Genomic DNA, 13,004 nt, shown 5'->3' with positions numbered 1-13,004 from the left:
ATCTGTAGCTCTGAAATGTTAGAGTGGTAAGTGCAGCCGGTGGAGAAAGTAAGTCCAGTGAGGAATAACACGGAGAGTGAACTTCCCTTTCGTCGCAGGTGGTTTGCCACAGGTGTTTGCCTCTTCCGACATTCCGCTGGGAAAGGTCGGTGCGCGCGGCTTCCGCTCACGTTGGTTTCTCCGACTGCGTTCAGATACATTGTTTTCTACGGTGTGTGTTGTTATTGTTGTTATTATTTTGCTGTTTCTCTTCTACCACAGCCAAGCGCACTGAGTTTTCGTTCAGCAGCCTTGAATGTGTAGCCACTGCTGACCTGGCAGGTGAAACATGGTGTCTTTGCGTCTTCACTCCTGTTCGTGGTGCGTGAGCCCCGGGTCTTCTCAAACGGGCACGTGCTGGTGCAGCCGCAGCTGGGGACCGCAACTGACGACGGAAACGGCTTCTTTCAGCCCGTTTGCACCAGGCTGGCTTTGTCGGGTTTTCCCTTCGTACTGGGAGGGAGCGCCCCTGTTCATATCAGGCAGCGAATCGTTTACATTATGGTCCCACGAACTCCTGATCAGGAGAGGAGCGCACTCTCACAGACGAGAAGCCTAACCTTACACTCAGGCTTCAAGGGACAGACTGCGGTGGCTGGTGTTCCTCGCCTCTCGGTGGATAAGGTGTGGGCGTGTGAAGACTCCCACGCTGTCTCTCCCGCGGGAAGCAGGACCACGCCTTAATTACCGCCTTCGAGATGCCCATCAGTGGCGCGTGGGGTGGGTGAGGACCTGGGCGGGCCCACGCAGGAGTTGAAACAGGAAGGCAGGAGTGCCTTCGCAGTCCTGCACACGGCCCCCGCAGGTGCTCGGTGGGCCCCAGCAGGCCGGCAAGTGGCTGGATGTTCACTGCAGGTGTGTCTGCTCAGGCCCAGTTGCTGTGGGGCAGTAGGAACAGCGGGGCCGGGGTAGGGGGAGCGCCTGGGAGGCCACGGAGCACTGCCCAGGGCAGCCTCTGGTTCCTGGAGGTGGAGCGGGGCCGGGCGGCCGCAGCTCACGGCCAGCACACGGTGGGAAAGCCGGCGGGTGCAGCTCTGCTGCTCTTCCGTCCGAGTGTGGTGTGCTGAGTGGCTCTGGAAACCAGGGGGTGGGGGTTGGGGGGGCCGTGCACCCCGCCAGCAGCCTGAAAGCCGCCCAGTCTCACCGCACAGCCTCTGAGCAGAGAGCTCTGTGCGCAGCCTCTCTGTGGGAGTCTTTTTATAACGCAGCTAAAAAAGCCTCCCGTGGCCAGTGCACCAGCAAACAGGGCACTTGTCTTTCCTGCTGAGGCCTGGAGTTATTCTATTTATGGCTCCTCCCCGGGAAAAAAGGCAGAAACGTGGAGTGAAACGGATTGTATCGTATTTTCTTTTGTTGGAAGGGCCTGACTGTACTGTCAGGTAAAGGCAGGGAGTGGAGTTGCAAAAAAAAAAGGGGGAACACGTTCTCGGGAGTCGCTCCCTGCCGGAGCCAGGTGACATTGGGGTGGGCCGGGGTTCTCCGCCTTGACCTTGAAGCCTTCAGAACTCAGCAGCCTGCTGGTGGGCGTCGGGAGAGACTTCCCTCTCCCGCCCGGGCTGCTGGTGGGCGAGCTGGTTGCTTTGGGGAGAGAGCAGTGAGGGAGGAGACGTGGACCCCCCTGCTGGGGGCCCCTCCCTCTGCTCCTCGGAGCCGGCTGCCGGCGCCCGCCTGCCCCGCTGGGAGGCGACGGGAAGGACAGAATTGATCCTGGTCTTTCCCCCCTGGCCAGCGAGTCCTAGGAATAAGCACAGTGCAGGTGCCGCGACGGCCTTTCTGACGAGCCGAGGCTGTGCTGGAGAAGAGAGAGCCTTGGGAAGGTCAGGGCTCACCCTGACTCACACTCTTCTCAGTTTTAAGAGGTAAACCCCAGCAGGCCTGGATCGGGTTCCTGGCTGCTGCGCCCGGCGCCCTGCTAACGCAGAGCACCCGCTGAACGTGCAGGCCCCGCCCCTGCTCCCACGGGACTCCGGGCTTGGGAGGTGCGAGTGGAGGGCGGGGGAGGGGACGGGCAGGGACACACAGACCGTGGACCGCCGACAACAGGAAGCAGCTGTCACATGCTTTGGTGTCACGAGGCATAAATGTTGTGGAGAAAAGACAAAAGTAGACCAAGTTCGGAGGGCGGGGGCAGGTTGTAGTTTTAAATGGAATAGTTGGTGGGGGTCGGGGGGCTCATTGGAAAAGGTGACGTTTGGCCCTGGCCGCGTAGCTCAGCTGGTTAGAGCATTGCCCCGATGCACCGAGGTTGCGGGTTCGACCCCGGGTCAGGGCACAGACAAGAATCAACCAACAAATGCTCCAGTGAGCGGAACGGCACCGCAGCGCCTGCCTCTCTCCGCCCCTCCCTCTCTAAGTCAATAAACAAAAATAAGATTAAATAAAATATAATACAATAAAAGGTGGCGTGTGAACATGGATTTGGGGAGTTGTGGGACGTCGCTACGGGGTGTCGGGGGCAGGAGTACTACAGCTAGAAGGGCAGGTGGGCGCAGAGGCCCGTGTCCACGCGCAGGCCAGCCTGCTGGCGGAGCGCCAGGAGGCCGCGGGCTGGGCGGGGCCAGCAGGGGGCCGGAATCGGGGCGCGGTCCTCGGGAAGCAGCAGGAGCCTGACCTTCCCTGGCGATGGAATTCGGGGTTACGAAGGGAAGTCGGCGCAGGGCCCCACGCAGAGGAGGGGCGGGGTTCGCACTCCGTCTGCACGGGCTCATTCCGGGGGCTCCGCGTGCATTGGTCGCAGAGCGCAGGGTGGTGGAGGGAGGGAGGTCGGAAGCCCGCTCGGCCACCAGAGGACCCCACGGGAGCCACTCAGGCGGCAGGTGAGGGCGGCGGCCCCCCTGGTGGCGGTAGTGGGAAGTCGTGGGCCGTGGTCACGTCCTGGCTGCGTTTGAAGATGGGGCCTTTGGCGGTTCTGGGGGAGCAGCTGGGTGTGGCGTGGAGAGAAACGAGGAGTCCACAGTGGTGCCCAGGGTTGTAGATGAAGCCGTCACCCGCTGGGGTGGGGAAGCCTGCAGGTGGCAGAGGCTTGGGCGCACAAAGGGACCAGAAGGTCATCATTGAGCACGCCGGGTTTGAGACTGTAAGACACGCAGAGGGAGGTGCCGAGGGGGCAGGGATCTCCGGACACGCGCCTGGAAGGCCTCCCCCCGGAGCTGGACTTGCAGCGGAGGGGTCGGCCTGTGGCTGGGCTACAGGGGAGTGAGGTCCAGTGGGGTCCCAGTGAGAGAGAGAGTCGTTAGGGTCGGGCCCTGGGGCGTTGCAGCTGCACGAGGTCGAGAGGAAGAGTCGGCAAAGCAGGCCAGGAGGGCATGCCCCCCGCCCGGGCGGTGGGGAGAACCCGGGGCCGGGCGAGTGAGGGGTGTGCTTGGCCTCCTGACGGGCCGCGTGAGATGGGGCTCGGGCACCGGGTCTCGGGTCTGGGCCCTGCAGGTCCTGGGTGGCTTGGGCAAACGCGGTGAAATGCCACGTGGGTCCGGTGGCTGTGGCAGGAAGCCCAGGTGGTGTGGGTTTGGGGGCAAGGGGGAAGGGAGGGGGCGGTGTGGGTTTGGGGGGAAGCGGGAAGGGAGGGGCACAGGTGCCGGTGGTTGGCACCTCCCCTGAGGAGCTCCGTGCAGAGGGTGCAGGGTGAGCGAGAGCGCAGACAGGACCCCCGCTTCTCTGGAGGTGTCAGGGGTGCGGCTGCGGCAGGACCCAGGCTGCCGAACTCGGTTCTCGAGTCGGAGAGGGAGAGGTACGTTTGGGCGCAGGTGGAGGTCCGTGTGACGGGAGGGTGCAGGTGGCTCCAGTGGGGACAGACGGTGGCGTGTCTGTGGGTGGCCCGCTTGCGGCACTCAGAGGAGGAGCTCCTGCGGTCCCCCGATTGCTTCTGGCTCCCTCGTGACCCCGAGACCCAGGACACAGTGCCAGGCAGCGGCTGGGAAGCCATCGCCGGGGCAGGGGGCGGGACTGAAAGTTGGGGGGCACAGGGAAGGCGTGAGAAGTCCTCTAGAAGGAGGGGGTGCAGAGGGGTCACCCGGCTGCTTTCGGAGCCCCCACCCTGGACCCCGGAGGCCACAGCTCGCGAGCCCGCGGTCGGCGTGAGCCTGTGTTTCTCGGGCAGCACAGCGGCCGGTTGGAGGCACGTGCCAGGTCAAAGGCTGAGCTTCCGTTCAGCCAAGCAGAGAGGGCACGGCGGGAGGCCGGCCGGTCTGGGTCTGCGGTGACCGCGTGTGCAGGGGAGGGGTGACACCAGCTACGTGGGGACCGAGGCAGTGACGTGAGGAGGGAGGACGTCGGGGCGCGGAGGTGAGGGGGCCGGGGGCCGGGCGGGGTCGTCGGTGCAGGAGAGAGGGGCGAGCTGCCCTGCTAGGGGCCCTGGAGGAGGAGGCTGGGCGCACGGAGGAGCTGGGCGGAGGCTGGATGTGGACCTGGCGGTGGGGGGCCCTTGGGACCCTCGATTCCAAGCCCCCCCCAGCCCAGCTCCTCATCGCCCCGTTTGCCCCTCGCTGCCTGCACTTTACAAGGGCCTGTGGGGGAGGTCTCCTCGGACCCCGACCATGAACCAGCATCAACACTCGGCCGCTCCGGGACCCACGCATCTCTCTGCTGAGGCGGGGCAGGCTGCCGCCCCGTCCTGGCTGCGGCAGGGACGCGTGAGCTGGACGCCGGAAGCTGCTCCTCCCTCTCCTCACATTCCTCGGACACGACGTGCTGTAGAACCTGCACTTGAACGTTTTAGGGTCAGTGCATTCACTGCTCCAGAGACACGCTGAGTCTGCTGGGTGGGGGGGTGCACTGACGCTCGGGACAGGCCGCTGCCGGCCCTGCCTGCCGCGGCCGGGAGGATCCGTCTGTTTGTAGCAAATTCCTGCAACTGTGCGGTGGTGCCCTCGTTACAAAGTCTCCAGCTGGAGAGGCCGAGGCAGCAGAACGTGACCTCCCAGCGCAGCTCGGGCGCTTTTAAATGTCCAGGACTTGCAAACACACACAAACAGTCTTCCTGGAGGTAGATCACCCGAGCGCGTTTATGTCTGCCACTGACGGAGCTGCATCTAGAAGTTGGTTTTGTTCCATTTCTTGTTTTGCTTTGTTGTTCCTCGAGCGGAGAATGTCATGGGTAAAAACAGAGATCTTCGGCGAAGAAGCGTGAATCCGGCCGAGGCCCTGAGCCAGCCCCGGGGAGGGCCGCTGCCGGACGGCGGCGGCGCCGTGTCTGGCCGGCGAAGCTTCCAGGCAGAGGCCGGTGGAAACCCCTCCCGGCACGGATGGTGCCGGTGGCCTGCGGCGGCTGCGGGCTCCAGACGGCCGAGGCGGCGAAACCGGGAACATCTGTGCACAGGAGAAACTTCGGGTTGTGTGCTGAGACACGAGGCCGGGGGGCATGGCTGGGGGTCCTGTGGAAATAAACCACAGCGGCCACGTTGTCCACAGCAACCCTGGCTCCGGCTTCTCTCTCCTCTTTGGGGTTCCCGTTGCGTTTGGTGGGCGAGCCCCGGTCGTCTCCGTAAGCGGCCGGCCGAGGCTGCGCTGTCTGGGCTGTGCCGGCGATCTTGGTGTCCCACACCCCGGATCTGCGCGACGGGGAGGGCAGCCGGTCAGAGACGGGAGGGTCCCTGGCCCCCAGGACAGGGTGGCCTCCCCAGACAGGCCAGGCAGCAGACCTGCACCGAGCGTCCGTGACCTGCGAGGCCCTGGGCCGGGGGTCGGGGCAGAAAAGAGGAAACAGGGCGGTTTCTGTTCTGATGTTTTTCTCTAATGTTCACAAGAGGAAGCTGCTGTGGGCACAGGACAGGGCGGAGCCCAGGTGTCGAGAGAAACGGGTGCTGGGGGTGGGCGGACCCCTGGGTGCTGAGGAGTCTGCGGGGGGTGTGGGTGGGGAGGAGAGACGAGGGAGGTGAGAAGACAGCATCCTCGGAGCCTCTGGGGTGGGACCCTCGGGGTCTGGAGCCGGCACCTGCCCGTGGCCCGTGGAGAACCAGGGCGCCTGTGAAGGGAGAGGGGGGATCCCGCAAACACAGTGCAGAAGGAGTCGGAGCCCGAGTCCCTGCCCCGTCCGCGCGGTCGCAGACGGTAGGATGTCCTTCCCCGTAGAGGCCGGGCAGCAACCCGCTGTGTGTGTCACGGCCACGTCACGCACTCTCCCGCCGCCGGCACTTGGGTCATCTCTGTCCCCCGGCCACGGAGGATATCGCTGCGTGAATGGTGGGGGGGGGGGCGCAGGGGGGACGCCCCTCGAGTTCGTGATCTGTCTCCTCGGGGTGCACACCCAGAAGCGGGGCTGCGGGGTGCGGGCACTGCTCTTTCCCACGTCTGAGGAGCCCGCATGCGGTCCCCCGCTGTGGCCGTGCCGGCCCGCGCTCCCACCCACCACCCACCGCGCACGCGGGCCTCCCCCCCCCCCCGTGCGTCCTCGCCGCCTGTCCTGGTCGCCGGTCTTCTGCGTGGAGACCCGTGGGAGGCCGTGTCTCTCTGCGGTTCTGAGTTGCGTTTCCCTGGCGGTTGGTGCCGGGGGGCACCTTCTCACGGCCCCGTTGGCCGTCTGTGTGTCCCCCTTGGAAAAACGTCCGTGCGACTCCGTGTCCCTGTTTTAATCGGGCCGCAGAGAGCCCACGAGAGGCGCTGTGGGGCCGGTCGTGGGGCCGGATCAGCACGGACGGGTCAGAAGGCGGTTGGGGGCTCAGCTCTGCCCCTTCCTGCCCTGGGAGCGTGGGCACGTCGCCGCACGCTCAGAGCCTGGATCTCCGCGTGGATCTCCGCGTGGATCTCCACATGGTCGTCGATGGGGATGGAGCGGCGCTCCCCCACCTTCCCGGAAGGAGGTCCCTTGGGAGGGTCAGAGGTGCCTGCAGGCAGGACACGGTTTCCCCAAGGGGCAGCGGCATTCGGACACCTGTCACTCACACACGGGGGACCGGTCAGGGACGCACAGCAGGTGGAGTGGTCAGTGGCGGGCCCCGCTGGGGGCTGAGGGGAGGGCAAGGGGTGGGCGTGTGGGGGCCGGCGGCGCCCCTGCCGATTGTGGGAACCCCAGGAGATGCAGCGAGCTGACGGCAGGCACCGCTGTTCACAGCTGGGGTTGGGGCCGACGTGACCCTGGTCGTGCGTGTTTGTCCTCCGAGGGGGCATATGCCGACCACGGGGGTGGGCGGGGGCTCCAGGAAGGGGGAGGGTCTGGCTCAGGGTCGTCTTCCGTCCCAGCGAGAGGAGGGGACGGCCTGGGAGGAGCATGAGTTCCATCCCAGGCCCCGGAAGCTGCCGTTCGGACGTCTAGGGGGAAACAGAACGGCTCGTGGTCGCCGCTCGCTCTGATCGCCGTCACTCGAGTGCCGCCCGGGGGTTTGCAGGCAGACATTCACGTGCGCCGCGTGCGGTGACCGTAACCGCTGTTCCTCCCGCCGTCCAGCTGGGGACACCGAGGCTGAAAGAAAGCCCCTTGTCGCAAGCCCCACGACTGGCGGTCGACGGGGTGCTCCACGCGCAGGCCGGCAGCTTTCCGCCTGATCGGGAGGTCTCGGGGTGTGGGGGTGACTCTGGACAGCAGGGAGTCAGGGAGGACTGGGAGGTCTTGGAGGAGGCCTGGCTCGGAACGGAGGCTGTTTGGGGCTGCAAGGCAGCTGCGGGGTCCCGGCGGGCTGGTGGGCGGTGGGAATGGGATGGGGTTGTCTCTGGATGTTGGGGTTTCGGAAGAGCCCCTTTACGGAGTACTGGCTGGCGCTTTACGGGCTTCCAAAGGCGTCTTCAGCCGCAGCGGTGACCGTGCCCGGCTGCGGGGGCGGCCGTGTGTGCGTGTTAGTGTGTGGCGTGCGGCGGACTGCTGGTGGAGTGTAGGGACTCCATGTCACGTCCACGGATGGGCGTGGCTGGCGTGAGGCGGGGAGAGCTGCCAGTGGGCCGCGGGGCCTCTGTGTACTCGGGGATTTTGCTCTGGATCCCCTTTGCCCGGGTCAAGGTTGAGGGTGTGGTGCCCTCGGAAGGGAACGCCAGAGCATGCAACCGCTTCTGGCACCCCCAGAAAGAAAAATCACGTGCAATGTGGAGTTTGGAAAAGCCAGAACGAAGAGCATCGTGAAGGTTTCTCTACTGAAGGAGTAAGAGAACCGAACGGGAGGATTAGCTAAAACCAGGATGTTTGTGTGACAATTGTGCCGAGGTCGGGGAAACATTCCATTTCCTCACCTCTGGAGAGGGGGTGGGGCAGGGGAAGTGTTTCAGGGTGCTCCCTTTTGTTTGTTGGGGGAGCGGAGAGCTCCCGGTGGAACTGAAGATAAATCACAGGTGCCTGGTCCAAGGAAGCTTCTCGTTCTCGTGGGGGACAGGACACGGAGGGTGTCCTTTGTGCTGAAAGGAGCAAGTCTGTGTGCAGCAGGTGCGGCCTGGTGCTGATCGCCGCAGCTCAGCTCGCTACGAAGTCTCCAGTCTCGCGGGGCCGCCCCCTCCCTCTTCCCTCTTGCTCCGGGGTCCGTGGGCCTCTGCCCGTCTGTAGAAACTTCAGTCTGTTTATGGCACAGCCACAGCAGCTCTAGAAACAACCACCAAGCCGGTTGTGGATTGGCTTGCATGGTGTTACGTCTATAGATCCAGTTAGAAAGAGTGGCCTTTTTTTATACTGAGTCCTCGTATCCGCAACATTGTATCACTATCCGTATGTTTGCCTCCGTAACGGTTTGGGGGTGAACTTCTGCGCTTTGCTGTGACCGGTCTCACCTCCTGTATGATGCTGGGTACGTTTGCTCCGGGAGGCCTTTGCTGGAGCGTACGGGTGTCCTTGACATTTTCGTCTTGCTCTCGCATCCAGCCGCGTTACTAACCCTTTAGCGAGTATTTGTAACAGTTTGTGGGTCCTCCCATGTGTCACCATTCAGTCGTGAATAACGCATTGTTTATGTTTTCAATTCTCGTACATTGTTTCTTGGTTCGGCGGTGCGGCGTGGACTGGAGGGGTAGAACGCACCCCCCGCCCTGTCCGGACTCTGGTGAGGAATGTTCTGGCTGAAGGAAGGGTGATGTTTGCTGTCACCTTTCCCCAGGTGCTCCTCATCGGGTTAAGAAAGCCCCCTTACGTCGCTGAGGCGCATTTTATGTCATCCATCAGGGTGCACGCTGAGCTTCGTCAGAGGCTGCTCTGCCCCTAGTCCGACCCGGCGGCTTCCCCTCCCCGTGTGACCGCCCACGCGTGGCCGACCCCAGCGGCGAGCGCTCGCGTGTTCCTGGGGTGACTCTCGCTCCGTCGCCCTTACCCCCGTTTTCTCCCCAACTGTGCATCTCACGGACATCTGGGTTCTATTTGCTTTTATTTTGCTTTAGATTTTTGTTTCTTTACTCATGAGTGGGGTTGGCCTGTGTTTTCCCTCAACTGCTTTTGTCTGACTTAGGAGGAGGGGTTTTGGTTCCTATTTTTATTTTTTCCCATTCCTCACAAGATCTTGTGTGTGACTTGCATTATCTGACCTTGGAATTTGGGGCTTACTCAGCTGAAAACAAGACCTAGTCATTTCCTTGTGGGAAGATTTCTTCTATCCAGTTTTTTTCAAGGCTTGCAAAATGATTTGAACTCCTGTTTCCTTTGGAGTCAGTTTTCTTGAATTACTTATTTTTCTAGGTGTACATTCTTTGCCTCCTATATTACAATTTAAGATTAGAATGATTCATTTAGTTTTAAATCTCTGTTTTCTGTTTCCCAACAAAATACAGTTTGTTTGAGTCATGCTTCTTCTGTCTTCCTCGACCAGAAAGGGTTTGTTCATGATTATTTCCAGAGGCAAACACTTTGGATTTTATTGATTCTTTCTTTTAACTTCATTTTGGTTTTTTATTTATGTTTGTTTGTATCTGTCATAGATTTTCCCTCGTACTTTCTGTATGTTAATTCTTCAGTTCCTTTTCTAACTTCTCAAGCTAGAGACAGCTTAGTAGTTTTTAGGCTTTTAAAAAAAATATATATATAAGCATTTAAGATTAGGACTCTCCCTCCCAGTAACGGCATCTTATAGGTTTTGTTAAATAATCTTCTCATTATTTTTCAGTTCTTCAGATATTTAAAGTACTTTATTTTTATCTAAACTCAGGAGTTACTGATAAGATGCTTTTAGAGTCTTTGCACTCTTGATTTTTCTCTCAGCTGCACTGTGTCGGGACACAAAACCCCTATGACGCCAGGGCCGTGACACTCGGTGAGCCCGTCCTCGCGCCCCCGCGCACCGTGAGTGTGTGCGAACGTCCCACCTGTGTCGGGGGAGGGCGTGAATTCTGGCGTCCGTGAAATGTACGTCGTTGCCGCAGGGCCTCTGAGAGCGTCTAGATTTTTACCAATTTTGCAGGTTTGCTGTATGAAGCAATCCCTGGTGAACCTCCCCCCTGTGATGGTATATTTGCCACTTTTCAGTAACTGTAGCGTGTTTGCTCTTTCTATGTTGAAGCTGTTCGCTGTAACAGACCTAGAGCTTTCATAGCTTGGTGACGCAGGGGCCTTTATGGTTACACCTGGTCGGGCGGCAGCTGGGCTCGGTCGGGGTTTCTGGGGTCGCCTTTGACTTCCCACCTTCCCAATAATGCCTTGTGGTCTCACACTTCACGGTTTTACCGTTTTTCCTTCTGGCTGTCCAATTCAACCCACCTGTTTTATGAGCGTTAATAAACCTGGAGCTTGTCTGGCTTTTCAAAAGCACATCTCTGTCTCCGTGCATTCTTACTCCATTTCTCCCCTTCGCAGCCCGGCAGCCGAGTGTTCCGTCTCTCCTCGCCCAGAGGGTGCCGCCGAGACGCTACCGGGCAGGCCCAGAACGTCTAACAGGAACACCCTCCCCTCCCAGTTCTCGAAACACAGGAACGCCTCAGCGCGTCGTACCTGACTGAGACGCTTACCAGCCCGGTGCTCCGGTTATTTGATTTATTCCAGTGCGGTGTTTTAGCGGGGCTTTAGTTACTGTGGAGAATCTGCTTCACTGTGTGGCGGGCGGTAGGCCTCTCTCCCCCTGGGACTGACCTGGCCCTGGCCGCTCCGGAAGACCTGGTGGTCCCCTGGGCCCCCAGCCCCCGCCCGCGTCTCTGTCTGGAGCATCGCCAAGGGCGGTTCCCTCCGGCCTGCTGGAAGGGTCTCGCGCCCCCTGGGCCCACGGCCCACCCGTGGGTGCGGCAAGGGCTCGTGTAAAGAAACCCTGGCTGGTGGACTTGGGCTGGCCGAGCGACCGGATGTGACCCGAGTGTGAGCAGAGGGGCCGCTTCGCACGTCACACACACACACGGAGGAAGCACACAGCGGCGTTAAACTCAGTTGCTGTCCCCGCGGCATTTTAGACTTTTTTATTCCGTAACTTCATTACGGCTCTACTTGTACAGCGTGTCACCATTTATAAAGACAGTCACACCACCCTCCCCCGCCCCTCGCCAGGAGAAAAAAAAAGAGGTCAGTTGTGTATTTTTTTTAAGGAGACCTTTGTCCCATTTTTTTCTCAGTGACTCGAATTCTAGGACACGTGAGGGCTTCATTCTCAAGTGTGTGTATTAGGTGTCCGTGGCTCTGGGCCAGCCCCGACTGGGGCAGGATCAGAGTCCGTTTCCTCCGGAGCCTCCGGCGGCGAGGCCGCAGGGACGCGTGGACGTGGGACCACAGGCCTTCGGCTCGAAGGAGGTCACGGGGCGCGTGCGGTGCAGCGCCTCCCAGTGAGGCCGGGCGCCGGCGGCCCAGGGGTCCTTTCCCCGAAGCAGCCTGGGGAAGCCCTCGCCTTAGAAACAGGCAGAACTAACGCCCAGCCGAGGCTCACCCTGGAACACTCTCGGGGGCCCCGGTGCAGTGGGATCCACAGAACCCTCCAAACGTCCTCCGCACGGAACCCCGCGTTTCAGCGGAGGAGCAACGGGACGCCCCGAGGGCCCTCGGCCCGGCTGTGGCTGCGGGTGGGCCGGCGTTCGGCTCCTCGCAGCCCCGTCCGGGCCCCAACCGCGCTTTTCTGCTCCTGGCCCCCTCAGTACTAGAGTTAGGAAGGGAATCAGGCAGCGAGTGGCTCGCACGTCCCCACATCAGCTAACTCCCCTTCGGTCCAGGTCCCGTCCAGACGTGTGTGGTGGCTTGGGGGGGGGGGAGGGGCCCGACTTGCCGGGTCTCCTGGAGGCCCCGCCCGGGTCTGCTGCCGGCGTCCTCCTCGGCCTGGGACCTCGGACCTCGGACGGGGGAGAAGCCCGTTGCGTGTCCGGCACCAGGGACGCCGTGACACCAAGCCTCGTCCCGGCCTCTGTCTGTCGTTGACTGCAAGTCCTTCGCTGGTCCTTCGCGAGAGGATGGACTCTTTCAGGCGGGCGGACTCCACGCTCCCTCCCTCCCTCCCTCCCTCCCTCCCTCCCTCCGTGCTGTAAGTTTAAATTTCCAAAGCTCCTTCCCCGCCCCCCTCCCGACCGCACGCGGGGCGGGCAGGAAGTGTGTTTGCAGCTATAATCAGCACGCCGAAATGCCAGCGAGACTCGGAGCGAGTGCAGAATCCGCAGGCGCACGACTCCCGAGGAAGCTCTAAAAACGCCGCGTGGCCGTGGGCCCTCCGGCCCCTCTGACTCGGAGGGGACCCCTCTGACCCGTCTTGAGGCTTGTGGGGTGTTCCAGAATAGCTCTGACTCCGGGGCAGGGGGGTCTGACTCACAGAGGATCGTGCTGGACGCCGAGGGGTCCTGGCTGCCCACGGGCCCGTTCCTGCCTTGCGTCTGTCCTTCGTGTAAATGCTGTTTACTTCCCGGGAATGTCCTTGAGCCTGGCGCCTGCCTGCACGGTCCTCTGCGCCCCATCGTCCCACCCGGGCCGGGTACCAGTTGTGGGGCGGCCGTGCTGGAGACTTGGGGAGCTGGGAGCTGAAGGGGCCTTCCCGTCCCGGCCCGGTGCCCCGCCCTTTGGCCTGTGCTGTGTATGTGTCCTCTCCTCCACCCCGCGACCGCCCTGTGTGTGGTGGGGCAATTGTCCTGGACCCCGATTTACAGATGATGATTGTGAGGGTCCCGGGGGCTTGTGG

General features: G+C 61.8%; 1 protein-coding gene across 5 annotated transcripts in view; it reads left to right on the top strand.

Moving 5' to 3' along the window:
* Nucleotides 1–13,004, top strand: part of RNF144A (ring finger protein 144A) — a 70,245-nt gene that overhangs the window by 16,445 nt on the left and 40,796 nt on the right. The window contains exon 1 of one of the 5 annotated variants that reach the window (XM_045844405.1): nt 2,834–2,855. The exons of 2 other annotated variants lie outside the window; for them this stretch is intronic. The gene's annotated coding sequence lies outside the window, so the exon portion shown is untranslated. Of the gene's footprint in view, nt 1–2,833; nt 2,856–3,640; nt 3,767–6,011; nt 6,085–13,004 lie in introns of those variants that run through there. 2 more of the 5 variants (XM_045844400.1, XM_045844402.1) reach the window with 2 other exon arrangements.

The sequence above is a fragment of the Phyllostomus hastatus genome, unplaced genomic scaffold, assembly GCF_019186645.2.
Source record: "Phyllostomus hastatus isolate PE091 unplaced genomic scaffold, TTU_PhHast_1.1 phas_contig_402, whole genome shotgun sequence".
NCBI classification, from domain to species: domain Eukaryota; kingdom Metazoa; phylum Chordata; class Mammalia; order Chiroptera; family Phyllostomidae; genus Phyllostomus; species Phyllostomus hastatus.
This window is presented reverse-complemented; position numbering and strand designations above follow the sequence as displayed.